Here is a 20,154-nt window from a genome sequence, read left to right on the forward strand (position 1 = left end):
GCGGTCTCCAGGTGGTCCAGGATCTGTCCAGACTTCATCGCAGGAGGGCAGGTGGGCCAGCCGTGCAGAAGGCGCGGGCCGAGATGCCACGGGGTGGTGGCCAGGATAGGCCGCCGCGGCCCTGCCCCATGGCCCTGCCATGTTGGCTGAGCAGCGTGGAGGGAGCCGGTGCCCAATGCCCCCCGCCATGCTGCGGAAAGCCGGCTCCTGCGGCCTGGCATTGGGCTCCTGTGGGCTGGCGTTGGGCGGAAACCACAGAGTGGTCCAGAGATAAATGTTCCAGAAACAGCGAAACAGTCTTGTGAAGAAAGGGCAGAGGCCTTTGGAGATCTCTTCACAAGCTGAAGAGAAGGCCATAGTACATAGGTAGCCAAATTGTCTTCACTTATCTGAGAGATGCGCAGGTCAAGTCCACGTGGGCACCATTTGTTGTTAAAGTTTCGGGGGCTCCAGCTGGCCGGGCTAGCATCACGGTGGTGGACAGAGACAGACTTGGGGACACACGGCTGGGCTGGGAATCTGTATATCTTTATTCACGAGCGGGAAAACATGTGCTCTCCTGTTTTTCTCCTCTGGTGGCAGAGAGAGACCCTTAAACTAACCACCACACAGAACTCTCCAGCATCCTTCTCCTCACGTGGTGGCGCCAAGAACTCTGGAACTCTGTAGGGGTTCCCTTGGGGAGGGAAAAAGTGGGCCTGCAAAACTAGCAGGGGCCAAACCAATTTTTCTGGTGGGGGGAGAGCTAGACCAAACCAGTGTAAAGCATACAACATTTACTTATTTCACTAAGCATTGTCACCTCCAGTTTTGTCCATTTTGCCCCAAAGGACCCAATATAGACTTTTTTGATTGTAGAGTAGCATATTTATCCCATAACTCTTTAAGCCACTCATCTGTTGATGGGCATTTTGACTGATTCCACTCTTTGGCTATTCTGAATAGCCAAAGCTATGAACATAGGAATGCATATGTCTCTTTAAATTTGTGATTGCATGTCTTTTTGATAAAAATGGTATTGTTGAGTGGTAAGGTAATTTATTTGTCCCTACAGTCTTTCAAAAGGGCTGCACTAGCTTGTATTCCCACCAACAGTGTAGCAAAGTCCCTTTTTATCCACAACCTCTCCAGCCAACACCCATCATTTCTTTTTGTTTTGTTAATGAAGGACATTCTCACAAGTGTGAAGTGGAATCTCAGTGTAGCTTTAATTTGCCTTTCTCTAGTGGTAAGTAAAGTGGAACATTCTTTATATGTCTGCAGGCCATGTGTATCTCTTCATTAGAAAAACTGGTATTTAGTTCTTTGAGCTACGTTTTTATTGGATTATTTTGTTGTTGAGCTGTACCACTTCTTATGCTATTGGCTGCTTGTCAGATGTGCGATGTGAAAATATCTTTCCCATTTCCTGGGTTGCCTGGATATCCTTGTGTAGTTTATCAATGTGTAGAAGAGTTTTTGTTAGATGTCCCATTTATTTATTCTTGTTTTCATTTCCCATGTCCATGGAGCTAAGCCTGCAAATACATCTTTGATGTGAAGATACTGTAATGTCTCACCAGTGTTTTCTTACATAAATTTTAAAATTTCTGATCTAATACCCATCTTTGATTCATTTTGATTTGGTTTTGAAGCATGGTAATCTAGTTTCACTTTTCTGTATGTGACTGTCCAATTTTCCCAGCATCATTTGTTGAAGAGACCTTCATTACTCCATTAAATTGTTTTTGACCCTTTTTCTACCTATTAGGTGGCTGCAAATGTGCGAGCTCATTTCTGGGCTCTCAACTCTGCTCCACTGATTCATTTTTATTCCTGTACTAGGTTGTTTTAATCATCACTGGTTTGTAATACAATCTGAAATTGGTGAGTGTAATACCTTCGTTTATGGTTCCACTCAAACTTTTGGACAAGTTATTCAATTTTCTTGAAAATTGTCATTGGGATCTTTGTAGGGAAAACATTGAAACTCTAGATTGTTTTTGGTAGAATGGCCATTTAGACAATATTTGCTCCTCTGACCCAGGAGCAAAAGTGTTCCTTTGTGTCCTTTCTGTGTAATTATCTATTTCTTTTAACAGTGTCCTAGTTCTCCCTGTAAAGGTCTTTCACCTCCTTCATAGGATTCACTTATTTTATCTTTTGTAGTTTAGTTGTAAATGGGATTAAGTCTTTTATTTCCCTTTCCTCTGACTTCTTATTTGTATACAAAAATGCCACAGATTTAGGTATATCGATTTTTGTATCCTTCTACTAGGTTGAATTTATTATTTCCAGAAGGGTTTTGTTTATTTGTTTGGTTTGGTTTTTGGTAGAGTCTTTGGTGTATTCTTTTTTTTTTTTTTTTTACAAAAAATGAAGATATTGGCAAGACCATAAGATAAGAGTAATATAATTCCACACACAATTCTCACCACCACAACTCCCTATCCCATCCCCTGCCTTGAAAGCTTTCTATTTTTTATCCCTCTGGGAGTATGAACCCAGGATCATTATGATGTGCAAAAAGTGGAAAGTCTGGCTTCTGTAATAGCTTTCCCACTGAACATGAGCATTGGCAGGTCAATCCATACTCCCAGCCTGTCTCTCTTGCCCTAGTGGGGCAGGGCTCTGGGTAGGAAGGGATCCAGGACACATGATGGAGTCATCTGCCCAAGGAAGTCAGGTTGGCATCTGGACCCTGGTGGCTGAAAAGCATTAAGATATAAGGCAGAACAAATTGTTGACTAATCATGAACCTAAAGGCAAGAATACTTCAGATGAAGATTTGGAGAATTTTCATTTTGGAAAAAGCTAGTAGGTCTATTTTAGGTATATTCCAAAGGGCCCATGACTTTACTAGTCTTTACTAGTTTTTGCCTGAGTCTGACAGTTAACATGCAGGTGGACCCAAGCTATTGCCTGGAGAGATGGTGACAGAGTTGGAAATAGGGCTAGAAAGCTGCATCAGGAAAGAAAATAGGTCTCAAATAGAAGAAAAGTATATAAATATTGTTAACTGTAAACCCCATTGATTTGATCTGGGGCCCATATGTGTAACCTCTGCACCCCTGTAGACCTGAACTCACATTCTGTAGTTACAGATAGGAACTTTCCAGGCAGTACTGATTTCAGGACCCATCTTCCTCAAGTGGTAGAATATGTTGCCCACTGTTGGATAGTATGCCAGCTCCCCCAGGCTTAAACACCAGTATGTCTGTATGAGATTAATTTGATCCCATTCAAAGCTGTGGTCTATTTACATAAATCACTTTTACATTTACATAAAGCACCACCTTCCCTCCAGGGCATTGGTGGTTTAGTGGTAGAATTCTAACCTGCTCTGCCCCCTCTCCTTGTCACACCCTGATCTTCCACCAGTCACTTTTTGCTCCACCCTCTCTATGTCACATCCTGTTTCCACCCTACTTGGAGAGTATAAAAACAGCTGCTCTTCTGATTAAAGACACTTGGAAATTGCTTTCTGGCTCCAAGGGTTCCAGAGTGTATCTCCTGCGAAGTTAGTGCAGCACGAGTTCCTGATCCCTCTCCCACGCAGCAGCCTAGATCGGCTCCAGTTGAGTTCTCTCCAACCCAGAGAGCACTAGCTTGGGAAAAAGCACCCTCAGGCTATCCTGGCAGCCCACCCTCCCTTCAGATAATGGAATAGTCCCTACCATTGTTGATCCACAAGGAGGGCAGGTCTTTACAACATTGTTGTTCCTGATGGAGATGACCAGTGACAGTGGAGAAAGGGATCTATTACTGGTCTAGGCCCATCATGTCTGTGTAGGAATCCCAGGACTGCCTGACTAGGGCTCCAGATGATGCAGTAGCTTGGTAGTGACCAAAGAGTCATCATTAAAGTATACCAGTCTCTTGCCCTTATACAGATTTTGTAGTCCTTACTTTCTTTGACAAGGTTAGCTTTGGAATGATTGAGGCAAGTGAAATAGGAAGTAGGTGAGGAGGGTGTCTAGGTCTAAGTAGAAACTATCTGATTAGGTACTTTATGGTGTCTTTTTCAGGTCTTTCTACTTGCTTGCTGCATTTATTGACTTACTGGAAACTATTCTACACTGTTGATTTAAAGTGTATATTTTCCCCGAGTTTATGGATACATGTATACATTAGCCCTATCTCATGGACCTTGGTCTATATCTAGGTTTTGAGGCTTTGTTAGGAAGTGCACGATACAAAACGGAATTAAGGAGTCCTATGAGCTAGAAAAGGTCTCATCCCAGTAATGAAGCTGGAGGGTTAACATTCCATGCCTGAAATCTCTGGACACAATCTGAAGTGAAACATGCTGAGGTAGTACTGGTTACATTGAATAGATTGGGATTAGCAGATGCAGTATCAATTGATATGAATTGAGAGAAGCATGCAGGAAAGTGAATCCCTCCTCAGAGGTTCCAGAACTGGGTTTTGTAGAGAATGGGGAAGTTTCCTAATATCTTAGAGTTTAAGTAAGCAGTAGATAGTTATAGCTATAACCAAATAATTTGACAGTTGGGTTAACTTTGAAAATTCCATTTTATGATTTGCTGTATCATACAAGACCTCACCCTAATTTATGTCCTTTAGTATTATTTACATATAGCTGTATCTTATGAAGTGACACCGACAGTTGCTTCTGTTCTCCTGGGTCTAAGCTTATAGATGAATATCTCTAAGTACAAGTCATTATTAGAGATGTATTATCAATTTGAGTCCACTATTAAAATTAAGTCTAGTTATCAATTTGAAGTCTTTTTAAAAAAGATTTTATTTATCTATTAATGAGAAAGATAGGAGGAGAGAGAGAGAGAGAAAGAACCAGCCTTATATTCTTGGGATAAATCCCATTTGGTCATGATAAACAATCTTTTTAATATACTGCTGTATCCGGTTAGCTAGGTTCTTATTCAAAATTTTATCATCTATGTTCATCAGAGATATTGGTCTATAGTTTCCCTTTTTGTTGTGTACCTATATGCTTTTGGTGTCAGGGTACTGGCTTCATAGAAGATGGAAGAGAATGTTCCTGTTTCTTCAATCTTTTGGAAAAGTTTTAAAAGTATAGGTATTAACTGTTTGCTAAAGGTTTTGTAGAATTTGTTTGTAAATCCATCTGGTCTTGGACTTTTGTTGTTGGGAAGATTCTTAATATAATTGTTTTGATTTCTTTGTCTATGATTGGTGTTGTTTTCGACGGGTTAGGTTGTTTTCGCCGGGCTGGCTTCACGGGCAGGTAACAGACGACCAGGGACTCATGGCTGGGTTGTAGGCAGTATCTCTTTATTCATGCAGGGCGCAGCACAACCTAAGACGAGCTAAGCTAAACTCAAGTACAGTACCGTAAAACTCACAATGCTGTCTTTATATATACTTGCCAAGTAAGGTGGAAACAGGATGTGACATAGAGAGGGTGGAGAGAAAAGTGACTGGTGAAAATCAGAGTGTGACAAAGAGGGGGCAGATTAGGCGAGAATCCTATCACTGAACCACAAATGCCCTGGAGGGAGGGTGGAACTTGTTAACAGTGGTTATGTAAATAGAATGAAGTGGTTATGTAAATAGAATAGTGTTAAGCAGGGGGGATTTAAACCAAATTAAACAGAAGGGGTCTCATGCATACCAACAGATTGGTGCATTTAGGTTTTGTAGTTCTTCTTGGTTCAGTTTTGGAAGGCCATATGTCTCTAGGAATTCTTCCATTTCTTTCAGATTCTCTAGCTTGGTGGCATGTGGTTGTTCGTAGAAGCTTTGCATGATTTTTTGATTTCTGTGGTGTCTGTTGTGATATCTCCTCTATCGTTTAAAATTCTATTTATTTGAGTCTCTCCCCCACCCCACCCCCTTTTTTTTTTAGTAAGTCTGGCTAAGGGTTTGCCAATATTGTTTAGTTTTTCAAAGAACCAACATTTGGCTTCATTAATTTTTTGTAAGTTTCTCTTATTTTCTATGTTGTTTATTTCCACTCTAATTTTAGTGATTTCGGTCCTTCTGGTTGCTTTAGGGTTCCTTTATTCTCTTCTCCTAAGTCTTTAAGGCATGCAGTAAGGTAATTTACTTTAGCTTTTTCTTGTTCTCTGATGTATGCATGTGTGTCTATGTGTTTCCCTCTCAGTACTGCTTTAGCTGTGTTCCAAATATTTTGATAGCTTGTGTCTTCATTTTCATTTGTTTCTAGGAAAATTTGAATTTCTTGCTTGAGTTCCTCTTTGACCTGATGGTTATTAAGCAGTATGTTGTTGAGTTTTCAAATTTTGTGACTTTTATTAATTTTATGTTTGTTGCTGAGTGTTAGCTTTAATCTACTGTGGTCTGATAAGATGCCTGGAATAATTTCAATGCTCTTGGCATTGTGCATACTGTCTTTGTGGCCTAACAGTTTATTCTTGAGGATGTGCTGTGTGGATTTGAAAAGAATGTATATTCCAGTTTCTTGGGGTGAAACACTCTGAAAATGTCCAGGAGGTCTAGTCTAGCCATCTCTTCGACTAATTCTGTTGTTTCTTTGCTGATTCTCTGCTTAGTTATCTGTCTAAGTGTGAGAGAGGAGTGTAGAAATCTTCTATTATTTCTGTATTACTATTGATGTATTTTTTCTAGTTCTTTCAGTAAGTGTTTGATGTATTTAGATGGGCCCTCATTGGGTGCATATTGTGTACTTAAGTCTATTAACATATCATCAACAAATAGTGATGGTTTGATTTCTTCTTTTCCAGTATGTATACCTTTAATATATCTTTCTTGTCTGATTGTTCGATGAGGACTTTAAGGGCTATATTGGATAATAATGGTAGAAGAGGGTATCCTTGTCAGGTGCCCATTTTTAGGGGGAAAACTTTCAGCTTTTCCCCATTGAGAATGACGTTAGTTGTGGATTTGTTAAAAATAACCTTTATTATGTTGAAGAAATATCCTTCTATTCCTAATTTCTGGAGTATTTATTTATTTTATTTTTTAACCAGAGCACTGTTCAGCTCTGGATTATGGTGGTGCAGGGGATTGAAGCTGGGAATTTGGAGCCTCAGGTATGAGAGTCTGTTTGCATAACCATTATGCTATCTGCTACCCTGCCCTTGGAGTCTTTATTATAAATGAATGCTGGATCTTGTCAAATGTTTTTTCAGCATGAATTGATATGACCATGTGATTTTTATATTTCTTTTTGTTGATATGGTGGATTATATTGATTGATTTGTGAATGTTGGAGCATTCCTGTTCCCCAGGAATGAATCCAACTTGGTTTTGGTGAATTATTCTCTTAATGTTATTGAATTCAAATTGCCAACATCTTGTTCAGGATATTTGCATCAATATTCATCACAAATAGAAATCTAAATTCTTCTTTTTTTAATAGAATCCCTTCCTTTTGATCAGGGATCAGAGTGATGTTAGCCACGTAGTATGTGTTTGCAAGTGATTCTCCCTCTTGAATTTCCTGAAAGAGTTTGAGGAGAATCAGTGTTAGTTTCTTTCTGAAAGTCTTAAAGACTTAGTTAGTGAAGCTGTCTGGACCTGGACTATTTACTACTGGGAAAATTTTTGATTGCTAATTCAATTTCTGTACTAGTGATTGCTTGTTTTTTCTGAACTCACAGGGACTAGAGAATCTTACAGGAAACTTCAAGCAAGAAAATTGCTGCAGTAATAATTTTTCCACTTAAATTTGTGAAGGTAGACTTTTACAAATAAATCCAAACTCTTTATATATGTTGAAAAATTACCTTCTGAGTTTTTCAAGTATACTATCACTTTATGCTACCTACTAGCTGCTATTTTTAAAACATGGCATCAGCTAATGATATTATTGACTTCATTATATGTTTATGTATGTACTATCTGTAGAGAAAGAAAAGGTAAATGCATACTAGGTTATTTGTTTATTTTGGAAGACCTACCAAATTTTATTAGAAATTAGGAAAACAGAGAAAGTCAGAGTTGAACCTTTCTGTGCACAACTAGCTGGCTAACTCTAAAAGAAGTGACAATAACAAGTCTTTATTAATCTATGGTGTCTCTTAACTTCCTGGAAGTTGAGCATAGAATATAGATTAATGTAAACATTTTAGAATATTGAGACTTTCTATTAAAAATCTATAACCTGGAAGTTTCCTCAAAAGATGTGTTGATAAATATAGATGAAAATGCATGTGTAAGAACCTTCTGTGGGGATCAGTATAGAGCTCAACTAGTAGAGTACACACCTTACTATGCTCAAGAGATAGTTCTAGGCCCCTCAGCCAGCACATCAGAATGCCACTCCATGGGGAATCTGCATGCTGTGTCATCTTCCTTAACTCTATGTTTCCTTTTTCTCTGACTCTCTTCCTCTGAGGAGGAAAAAAAAAATGAGTCCCTTGGAAGTGGTAGAATCTTGCAAGCATGAACTCTCAGTGCTTGCTAGATTTAATTTCTGCAACTCCAAGAAAAGTTTCTCTAGTGAATAGGACTCCTCTTATAACTAATTATAGCATGTAACATATTACAATGAGGTACTAACACAAAAGGGACAACTGTGTGTGTATAAGCTACAGGCACTGTGGGAATACCTTAAATACTGAGTTCTAGTTTCAGAACTAAGTAGTTTTTTTTTTTTTTTTTTTTAGTGCCCTCTACCCTAGGAGAAGTTTGATGCTTAAAAATGCTTAACAAGGAGTTGAACAAGAGGCCTCTGGGCTTTCCATGTCATTTCACTGGAGGCACTGGAATTGCCTTAAGTGAGGGATAAAATGGCAGATGGAACATGAAATTTGGAAATAAGGCCAGATACTCTGGAGCTGGTTTTGAAGAAGGTTGTAAAATATTCTAATCTATGCAATAAAAAGAGCAGAGTTTAAAAAGCACGTAATATAAGACAAGTTAGATTGAGAGCTTTTCTTGTCAAGACGTTACTATGCTTGAATTATTAGATAATAATCTTTTAAAAACATGGGGATAAAGTAGTACCATTTGTGTATTGAGTTCTTTTTGTCCAATCCAATGAATGAAACTGAGTATACTACATTAGACTGATGACACACAAGTTAAAGTGTGGGTATAGCAAGAAGATATGAAAGAACATCTGTGAAAAATTTTCCTTGAATCCTGCTATGTTGAAGAATATCAGAGAGACACTGGTTACTCTTTGGATCCATATACAGCTACTTGATCTGTAAAAATGTTGCTTTTCTATAAATGTCACTAAAGTAGTTTCTAGGGTTTTTGTCTTTGTAAATTTATGCATTTAATAAGGTATTATTTAATAAAAATGTATAAAACAGATTCATTTCAAGTTAAAGCAGTAATTCATTTTCATAGCTTTAATTTATTTCAAAGTATTTAAAGAAAATATCTTCCTTTTATGAAAGAGGTGCATTTTCAAAGAAAAGATATTTTAAAAATAATTTTCAAAGCAAAAAAATCATTGAAAATGTAAACATGTAATTCACGATCAATATTTAAGAAATAGTAAAGACTGAAGCATAATAAAAACTGCACAGTTTATTTGTACATATTCATTTTTGTGGTTTCTGGATAGTTTATTATCTAGTTTTTACTAACCTCAAAAGAAAACAATGTTTTTAAGAAACATCAATTTTTTATATTAAATCAGAAAAATAAACAACTCATGGAGATAAAGATAACATCATTAATGATGATAGGAAGCTGGCTCGGATATAAGTAATTTCCTACTCTTATCTCTTGTTTTCAGTCTGAACTTCAAAAGAGTAATGAGAATCAGCTTTTCCTTCTCCTGTTTCATCTCAAGGCTCTTTGAAATATTCTGGGGACTTTTAGGCACCATATAATGCTATGTAATGTTTGAGAAAGAAATATATTACTATGTTTTTAAATAGTACTTATTTCCCTTATATCCCTTATATAGGATTATCTACAGTATTAAATAATTGCCAGTAGAGGGATAATGACTCAAGCAATTGTTCAGCAGTTAATAATAAGAATAAGGGCTTTTGATTTTTTGTTGCTGTGATGTAAGCTTTAACCATATAATTAAGGGCAGAAAATCTAGCTCTCTATTTATTAATAGTTGAGCCTGATAGCTCAGATGAACACTGACTAATGATGTTAAATATGAAATGGTTTGTATGCCTTTAAAGATATAACCTCGTAGTCAAAAGTTTAATCAAATCAGGTTGGTTTTAATCGGCAGGAAAAAAATGTTTTTTGTTGAAATGCAGTTAATATAAAATTGTAAAGGTGACTTTTGTTAATGGGTTAATCTTTCTTTTAAAAAAGATATCTAACCTTTTTTTTTTTTTACTTCCTTCTTATCTTTCTCTTTTCTCTTGCCTCATCTTTTCTTTCTTTCGTTCTATTTTTTTTTTCTACCTCCTACTCCCTTAAATTTCTGAGGCCCCTTTTAACAGTAAAGATCATGGAACAATCTGTGAACTAGAGAACAATGCCCATCGACCATTTTGGGTTTAATTCACATTTTCGTTCACTCTCTTAGAAAATTCTTTCACTTTACTTTGTAACCTACATCCTTTTTTTGATCTATACCCATCCTCACAACTCCTACCAAGCATCCTTGCAATCCCTTCTTCCTCCACACCTTTAAGAGCCATTTTAAACTTTGTTTTCCTTCACTAAGTATCTCTAGACCTTCTGCCCCGAGATAACGTGTATATTCTGGAGATAAGATAATCATGTTGATATTTATAGTATATCAATATTAGGATAACGTTAAGACTAGATATGTAGACACGAACTATATCAAAAACAATCTGAATGACTAAACCAACAAATTTGAACTTTGTAAAGTAATGAAGTGCATGGAAGACCTTAAGCAAAAGCATACTATATTCTTACTTGTTTTAAAAAAATTCATCTGAAAATAAAGGAGAGATTAGAAGCAAGAAAGAGTAAAGGGAAATATTTTATCTTTTGCAATAATTGTATGTACTGTATAAGAAAATATGCTATGTTTTTTAAGATTTAGATTTCATATTATACAATGAATTTTATTACAACATGGTACCAACAAAATTTTATACTTTGAAAAAAAAAATCATACTCTGATAGTCTAGGCCCATGTGACTACATTTTAAAGTGGAAAGAAACTTAAAAGTTATAAGTCTTTCAGCAACTGATGCAATAACTTCCTTTTCAACCACAAATACATACACATATATCCTATTACACTGAATTCAACAAAGACTTGCTTTTTAAAATTCAAACTTTAAAGGGGGGCAAATAAAGATATCAAGTGTCTGTACAATCATAATGGTTTGTTGTCTAAAAGGTACCATGATTTGCTATTGATTTTGAATGTAGAAAGCTTTATGATTTTTTTCCTTAAATCAAAAACTAGAGTTCATGTTGTCTCATGTTGCTTTTCACCAACAATTATAGTCATTTTTCACAACTATAATTATCATAGCCTCAATCATTTATAGGAGCAGGTTTCAGTGCTAACTGCAAATAAATTTAATCCAAACTCTATAAAATGATTCACAGAAAAACTTGAGGTGAGGAAAGTAATAAAGCAAAAGTGTTTTAGTGTCCAAATTGTTACATTTAGCAGGTTAAATTTCAGATTTATTTTAATTTCTAAAATTAGCATAAATAATTTAGTAAATGAGAGAAATTGAGTGGCATGTAATTTAAAAAAGTAAAGTGGCTTTTTCCTGTAAATCTGTGATGGTTATATTTTGTGCCAATATAAACTCACATAAATCTCATATGCCTGCTTATTTTCTCTATATGTATTGAGGTTATTTCATATGTGACAATTATATACAAAGCAGCTATCAAAAGAAAACCAGTAGTAGTTTGGCATTCTGTTTTTCAATAAGCTTGGTGAAGATTTTACAGATTTGATTTAATCCAGAAAGACTAGTTGGCAATATCACTACAGAACTAAATGTCCTGGAGCTGATAATGATTAAGATCGGGTCATGTAGTTGGTACATGGCCACAGAAAGATTCATAAAACTAGACTAGAAAAAATGAAAATTGTGCTTTTTTTCATCAGGGAAATTTCAGGTTCAAATTCCAGTTGAACCACTTAGCACTAGATAAACTTAAGCAAATTGCATCATGTTTCTTGAACTCTGTTTTTCTAATTCGAAGTGAAGGTAATAAGTTAACATCACAAAATTTTAGATATTGAATAAAATAGCACATTATACCTAGTAAATAGACAAAAATCAGTACATGTTCTATAAGAGGTAGCTAGCAGTATAGTCTCTAAATTGTGGGAAATAAAAAGGCTAGATGTGTACAAAACACTTAAGATGTTTTATTTTGAAAGGTAGGAATAGAAAAAGAATTAGTAAAAGAAGGAGCATTTAGATAATATATTTAGATATGTATAAAGTATCTTTTGTGTTGAGATAGTAATATGTACAACTGATGGAAAAGGAAATCTCAAAGAAAATAGTAATAAAGGTATGATTTGATTCATGATGTACTGAAGGGTGCTAGCCATGTTTTGAATAAATAAAAATATCATTAAATCATTTTTCTCCTAGTTTTTGAGGCAAGATTATTTCTACTTTATCTTATGTTTAAAGTTGAAGATCATATTTAAAAAAAAACTAACAACCCATTTTTCTCCTCAGATGCATAGATTAAGAAACCATATGTGCTAACACTTATCACAGCCCTGTAATATGGTATAAATTGCTTGTGAAAATTACTTTTTGTATCATTTGCGGTGCTATCATGCCAACTATAATGTAATAAAGAAGAATACCCATCATGTCATAAAGCATTTTTAAATACTCAAAATACATCATGAAGGAAAATATTCCCAAATTTGGCAATGTGGTATAATCAGAGCCCCCATTTATCTGAACTTACTATGTATCAGTCATTCTCTTTTCCTTGGACCTTGGAAAGCCCTCAAGGATTGTTTTTTTTTTTTTTTGAAAATAGACAAAACATCCCCACTACTGCATAATAAACACAGGATGATCTCCTATCCAGTAAACATTCAACAGAAAGAAAGCAGCTGGTATGTGAAAGAGAAGCTTGCTCACACATTTCAGAATAACTTCCGATTAGATTCATCCTTAGATTATTTCAACCCACAATGTTTCTGACCTGAATATAAAACATATTGAGTGTTTCAAGAAGGAATATTTGTTTCTGAATACCAAGCTCTGTGTTCAGCCTAGCAGAAAGGCCTCTTATCCCCCTGGGCTCCCACAGGCTTGTGGAATAAAAGTGAGTTGTGCATCACTGGTTTGCTGTGGTCTTCAAAACCATATCAAACTGCCTGTGTCATGCTCTTCATTCAACAGATGGAAAATATTGCTTGCAGCTCAGTGCCAGGAAGGGAGGCTCATTGGGAGAGGTGAATAGGGGCCCAGAGAAGCATACAGGCCATGTGCATTCCAGTGAGGGGTTAACGGTCAAGAAAAGTCGGAGTTCACTGAGGCAAGACAGAGAGAAATGGCCAAGCTGCTTTTGTGATTGATGATCAGTGGAATGTAAAGGAAGAAGAGAAAGTAAGTACAAAAAGACATTTTAGTGTAGAACACAAGCTGTAATAGTGACTATCACATCTAACTCTGATGATGATTTATAGTGTGGTTCTGAGGCAAATCCACCCTTCTGGGGTTGCTGATAATATGCAAACCATGGGAAAACTCTCTATAACAACAGTACATTACAGCCACAAGGGTTCTTTTCACATTTTGCTGCTGCTTTCAGAATTTTGCATCCTCAGTCAATATCTAGAGTCATCCATCTAGATACAATTGTACATGCTGATGTGGAATCACAGTTAATTATGATTCCCACCAAGCAGTCACATCCACCCACTTTCCACTGATTTCAAAGTTTGGTGGTGGAGGGGTTTTGTATTTCTTAAGTTAGGCTTTACTGTGATCGCATTTGTATTTTCTGATGCTACTTTCTTCCCTGATATTTATCAGCCCTACCTCTCCCCAACAATAACAAATATAGACAATCTATAGGACATCTTGAAATTCCAGGTGATGGTGCTTGGTAAAAACACTTCCCTCTAGTGAGAAGAAATCTATATGCTTTGTACTGTGAGAGGAAGTTGTGATTTATTCAGTTCATGAGGATGTATTTCTTTCTGTCTGGTCTTCACATTAAGGCATGTACACACTATTTTCAGGGTCAAGTGCAGGAGTTTATAGCTTCAAATTCAGGTCGTTGCCATAATTCCCAAGCTCCCTTACTACTCCCAGCAAGATATATATATATTTTTTTTTCTTTGGGTTGGATGGTTTTGTTCATATGAAGCTATCTTCTCTGACTAGAAAGGAAATAAAGATATGATGAATAGATGGCAGATGAATTACAGATAATAGACAGGAAAATGTATCTCCTCCATAATTTGCTATTAGCATTTAGTGTATTCTATAATTTGAATACATTAGTGTTTGGCTTTCTTGATCACTATTTGATTCTCCAAATTAAACTTCTTTCTTGCCTACTTGTAGTTTTTTTTTTTTAATAGAGAAATGACACAGTTTCAAAGTCTTGTGATCACTGTGCTTAGTAGAGCTGGTTGACTCATTCAAGCACATCCTAAAGGTCATGCTCTTAACTCCTCTTCTAGGAGGTTTGCCTTGGGTGAGAGGACTGAAAGGATGAGTCTAATTCCCATAAAGTTAAAGTCTCCTGAGTTGGGGGGGGGGTGTAAGAAACATTTTTTTCTGCCCTTCTGCCTGAAGAATAAATATTGTTGATTTTCTACTGAAAAAAAGGTGCAAATACCTTTTAGGCTAGAATTTCATGCTCAGTTCTCTAGACTCGTCAATATTAATGGCCTTCCACTTTCTTTATTACTTGCAGTAATTCATCCCACTAAGTCAATTCTGTAAGATAATTTCTACCAAACCTTGAAGACTTCATTGTAGTGGATTAGTATTGTAGTCAGTAGTCCTTTTACTATAAATATGAAAGTAGTATGAAATACATAATTAGATTTTTTAGTAAGATTAAGATATTTCTAAGTGCATTAGCCTACCATATTCTATCATTTTGGGTAAGAAAATGTATATTTTAGTAGCATATTAATGCAACCACTGACAGCAAAGTAAATGAGCACTACCAGGCTTCTTGTAAAGGAGAGTCTACATTAAGCTACTTCAGATAACAGATGGTTTTGCATTAGACTCTGCAATGGAGAGGAGGAAAGCAGTACTCTACAACATAGGGCCAGTATTGATAGAAACCTGTCTCCAGAACCATGAAAAAATGAGGAGAACAGGTTAAAATGAGGATTTAAATGTCTTCACCCAGTTGGAGAACTTTCTTGTTGCCAAGAAAAGGGATTTGCTGATGTCTACTGTTCTACCCTTGACAAATGCTCGCTGCTTTTATCTTGCTTCTGTGCCTGTATGTCTCACTATTGTTCAAGTTCACATTGCTACTTTCCTTTTTCATCATGTCTATCTAACTTCAGATTAGTTTCATATTTTATAAAAGATCATTTAAGCAGTTTTTTATTAATCTCAGATAAAATATATAAGTACATCGGGAGTTGGGTGGTAGCACAGCGGTTTAAGCACACTTGGCACAAAGCGCAAGGACTGGTTCGAGCCCCTGCCTCCCCACCTGCAGGGGAGTCGCTTCACAGGCAGTGAAGCAGGTTTTCAGGTGTCTTTCTCTCACCTTCTTTGTCTTCCCCATTTCCCTCTGTTCTATCCAACAACGATGACATCAATAACACCAACAATAATAACTACAATAACAATAAAAAAAAGAACCAAGGACAACAAAAAGGAAAATAAATAAATATAAAAAAATTTTAATGTAAGTATATCAAGTCCACACCTTTCTGAAATTAGATCTTGCATTTCTTTCTCTTTTTTTAGATTTTTTTTTATTTATTCCTTTTTGTTACCCTTGTTTTATTGTAGTTTTTATTGTTGTCATCATTGTTGGATAGGCCAGAGAGAAATGGAGAGAGGAAGAGAAGACAGAGAGGGCGAGAGAAAGACACCTGTAGACCTGCTTTACCGCTTGTGAAGTGACTCCCCTGCAGGTGGGGAGCTGGGGTCTCGAACCACGATCCTTACACGGGTCCTTGTGCTTTCCGCCACCTGCGCTTAACCCGCAGTGCTAAGCCACCGACTCCCGATCTTGCATTTCTAATAAGCAATAGGAACACTCTAACTTATCAGAATGCAATAAAGAGTGTCAGAGAGATAGTTCACTGGGTAGGTCATGTGCCTTACCATGCACCTTCCCTAGCACCATGAGGGAATATCATGACAAGAAGGGAAGCTCTGGTTTTGTGATATCTCTCCTTCTATTTGCCTCTTTCTCTCTGAATGAGAACACAGCCCAGGATAGGTGAAATTATGTGTGCACAAGGACCTGGCTCTGCAAAAATAAATAAAAATTTAAAAATAAGTTAATAAAATACACTAAGTAGAAAATTTACCTGAAGGTTGACAACTGCAAGATGGGCTAATTCAAAGTTTTCGACAGTGTCTTGGTCTTTGCTTGGTAATTCTCTATTCTTCTCAACCATTTAAAACTATTATTTCACAACCCACAAAGGCAAGAAATAAATGTTAAAATTAAAAGGTAACTAAAGAGGTATTCACATCTCAGTGAGAAATATTTCAAACTATTACATATTAACAACAATAATCAATATGCTTCCTGCTTTGGCAGACTTTATTTGCTTAGCTTAATTTTGAAAAGTAGAATCCCAGGTTTGAGAGCTGATTTATGAAAGTGTATCAAATTCCAAATCTCTCTTACTTATACACAGGAAACTTCCTTATCAGAAAATATTACATCAAGCCATGTGTTGGGTAAAAATCATTTTTAGCAATATTTATCTTTAAAACTATAACTACATTTTTAAGCTAGGTTTAGCAGTGCTTCTCAAATTTGGGGGTTGGACTCCATCTGCTTAGATGTATGAAGGCACGGAGTTGAGTGAAGCAGTAGAGAAGTAGAGAAATCCCATGTTGTGGACATAGCTAGTCTTTTTTTTTTTTTTTTTTTGTATCCAGGTCCAGGGTTATCGCTGGGGCTCAGTGCCTGCACTATGAATCCACTGCTCCTGGCGGCCACCTTTTTTCTATTGTTGCTGTTGGTGGATAGGACAAAGAGAAATTGATAGAGAAGGGGAAGACAGAGAGGGAAAGAAAGAGAGACATCTGCAGACGTGCTTCACCACTTGTGAAGCAACCCCTGTGCAGGTAGATAGCTGAGGGCTCAAACCAAGATCCTTTCGGGGGTCCTTATGCTTTGTACTTAGTGCGCTTAACCCAGACTAAATAGGTAGTCTATGTATTAACATTCCTTACATTTATTTATTTTTTTCACTAAGAATAGCTAGATTTTTGAAGCAAGGCTACACATCTATAGAGAATGAACTGTAAGACTGAAGTGTGACAAGGAGCCACTTGGTCAATTTGTTGGCTACATCTCATATGTAAAACACTCGATTTGATTATTTTTCAAGAAAGAAGTTTCATAGTCTAATGGAGATAAAGATTTAGCATAAATGAAGTAAGTTGTAATGCAAACAGTATAGTATATTAAAGATACATAGGTTCATATTAGTGGTGAAAATGAGCATATGAGACTGTGATTCTTTCCCGATATGTTCCTAACTGGTTTCCAACAGGCTTCATCACTCCTACTCCACACAGACATGACATATTCCCACCCACAATAGATCTGAGACAGACTGATTGAATGCTATCACCTTTTTCCAAATATGTAATGAAGGCTATGAGAAGTGATAACTCATAGCCCTCTGACCCTCGTCCAATGATATTGGGACTTCTTGGCATCATCACTGTCTTAAGCATTCCCTTGTGACTTAGCAACCATTTTTATCGATTATCCTGAGAGTCAGGACCCTGGGAACGTGGATATTTTTAATATGATGAATCATTCAAATTGTGTGATGGGATCTTAGATTGATTTGAGCTCTAGCCACATTTCTTCAGAAAGGACTTTGAATGGAAGTGCCAGTAAACCAAAAGTAGTGCCCAGCGACTTGACATGGTTGCAAGGACCAAGTAACTCCTTACAAACCATGCCCCTATGTTCCCATCTTTTGCTACTGATTTTTTTTAAAGATTTTACTTATTTATTAATGAGAAAGATAGGAGGGGAGAGAGCAAGAACCAGATATTACTTCTGGTACATGTGCTGCCGGGGATTGAACTTAGGACCTCATGCTTGAGAATCCAGTGCTTTATCCATTGCACCACCTCCCGGACCACTCTACTGATCTTTTTTATACTGGGCAATGTTAATAAATTCTGGTATAGAAAGTAACAATAGATACAGAACATCTTAATTCTGCTAATGTGAATATACATGCTAAATGATTTGTACACTATTTCTCAAAAACTTTTCTGTAGCATATGTTAGAGTAACTTGATATTACTGAAAAGAAAATACAAACTCTACAGGACAAAGACATTGTTTTGGGGGGTGGAGGGAAGGCAAGTAATAGACCACATAAAATGAAGGCAAAAAAGGCGAAAGTAGTTCTAACCCCCTTCTTCTGAGATAAAGGAAGTGACATATAGTAAAATCCTAAAACCAGAAATTTGCTGGTCAGAATTCAAGCAGACAAACTTTATTTAATATACAGAATGAATGAATTAAAATTTCAGTTCTATCAACATTATAACTGATGTTAAAATATAATAGCAATTATGTTTTTTGTTTTTTGTCCTGCTTTTTAAAAAAATTCTTTATTGGGGGATTAATAGTTTACAGTTGACAGTAAAATACAATAGTATGTACATGTGTTACATTTCTCAGTTTTTCCCACTAGGTCCTCCTCCACCATCATGTTCGAGGACCTGAATCCTCCCCCTCACCCCAGAGTCTTTTACTTTGGTGCAATCCACCAACTCCAGTCCAAGTTCTGTGTTGTGTTTTCCCTTCTGTTCTTGTTTTTCAACTTCTGTCTATGAGTGAGATCATCCCATATTCTTCCTTCCCTTTCTGACTTATCTAACTTGGCTTGATTCCCTCAAGCTCCATCCAAGATGAGGTCAATGTTTGTTATTTTTAGCAATGAATTTAGAAAGATTCACAAAAGATAGTTTGAAAGATCTTTAAAGAAATTTTTAGATTTTTCTAAGAGTTACTATTAAAACAAATTTGAGGGTGGGGATAGATAGCATAATGGTTATGTAAACAGATGAGGCTCCGAAGTCCCAGGTTCAATACCCTGCACCACCATAAGCCAAAGCTAATCAGAAAAAGAAAAATTGGGCCAGAGAGACAGTGCACCATGTACATTGCCTGCTTTGCCATACAGACCTCCCAGGTTTGAGCCCCGATACTTCATGAGAGGTGCTATAACACCTGAAACAGCTCTACTATTGGGATATCTCTTTCTCCTCCCTGGGTGAGTGGCCAGGAAATCCTGTATGCTCAAGTTCCTAGCTCCACAAAATTAAATAAATAAGCAATTGTATTAACAATAAAAAATTGAAAGGAATATAAATTCTACTAAATTCTACTAAAACATCTAGATAAAAAGAATAAAGAAAACTTACTGTTAAATCTATGACATATAAAATAATGGGCCTATTTAAATATATCCAGACTATTAGAATTCCTTTCTTAAGGTATCGTGACATGTTGTTGATATCAGCAGTGCCCAACATATGATCTCCACATTGTAGTACAACATCCTACCCATAACAAGTGAGCAAAACCTGTGGGTTGGGGCCAGTCATCTCTGTTTTAACAAGTCTCGGAATCATTTAAATTCTTGGTTTAATAAAGACAGAAAGGGGACTAAATGATTATTTTCAAACTGTGAAAGAATACTAAAAAAGGAGAAGCAGATTACAACATACCCTACTTTTGTGAGTTTCTTTTCCCAAGGAACTCCAGTAATGACAGACACTATGTGAAGTAATAATCCTGCCATTTTTTCAGAGAATTTTACAATATTTATACAGCACTTCTTCAATATATCACCTATTTTATTGTTCTGGTAACACCCTCAGATTTCAAAATGGATCTTTTATAATGGGCCTTTTTTTTAAACTGTGGAAAATGTTGAATATCAGTAAAATGATTTACACATATCAGTAATAGATTACACTGCATCTAAGAGAAAAATCCAGACAATATGGGTGGGGAGGTGCTTACAATTAATTGCTCATTTCAGGGAAAGAAGGCCAGATCTCATGTAACATTGTTTTGGTTTTTTTTTTTTCCTAGCTCTTTATCTCCACCCCAACCCCC

Source organism: Erinaceus europaeus, chromosome 5, assembly GCF_950295315.1.
Source record: "Erinaceus europaeus chromosome 5, mEriEur2.1, whole genome shotgun sequence".
In the NCBI taxonomy this organism is placed as follows: Eukaryota; Metazoa; Chordata; class Mammalia; order Eulipotyphla; family Erinaceidae; genus Erinaceus; species Erinaceus europaeus.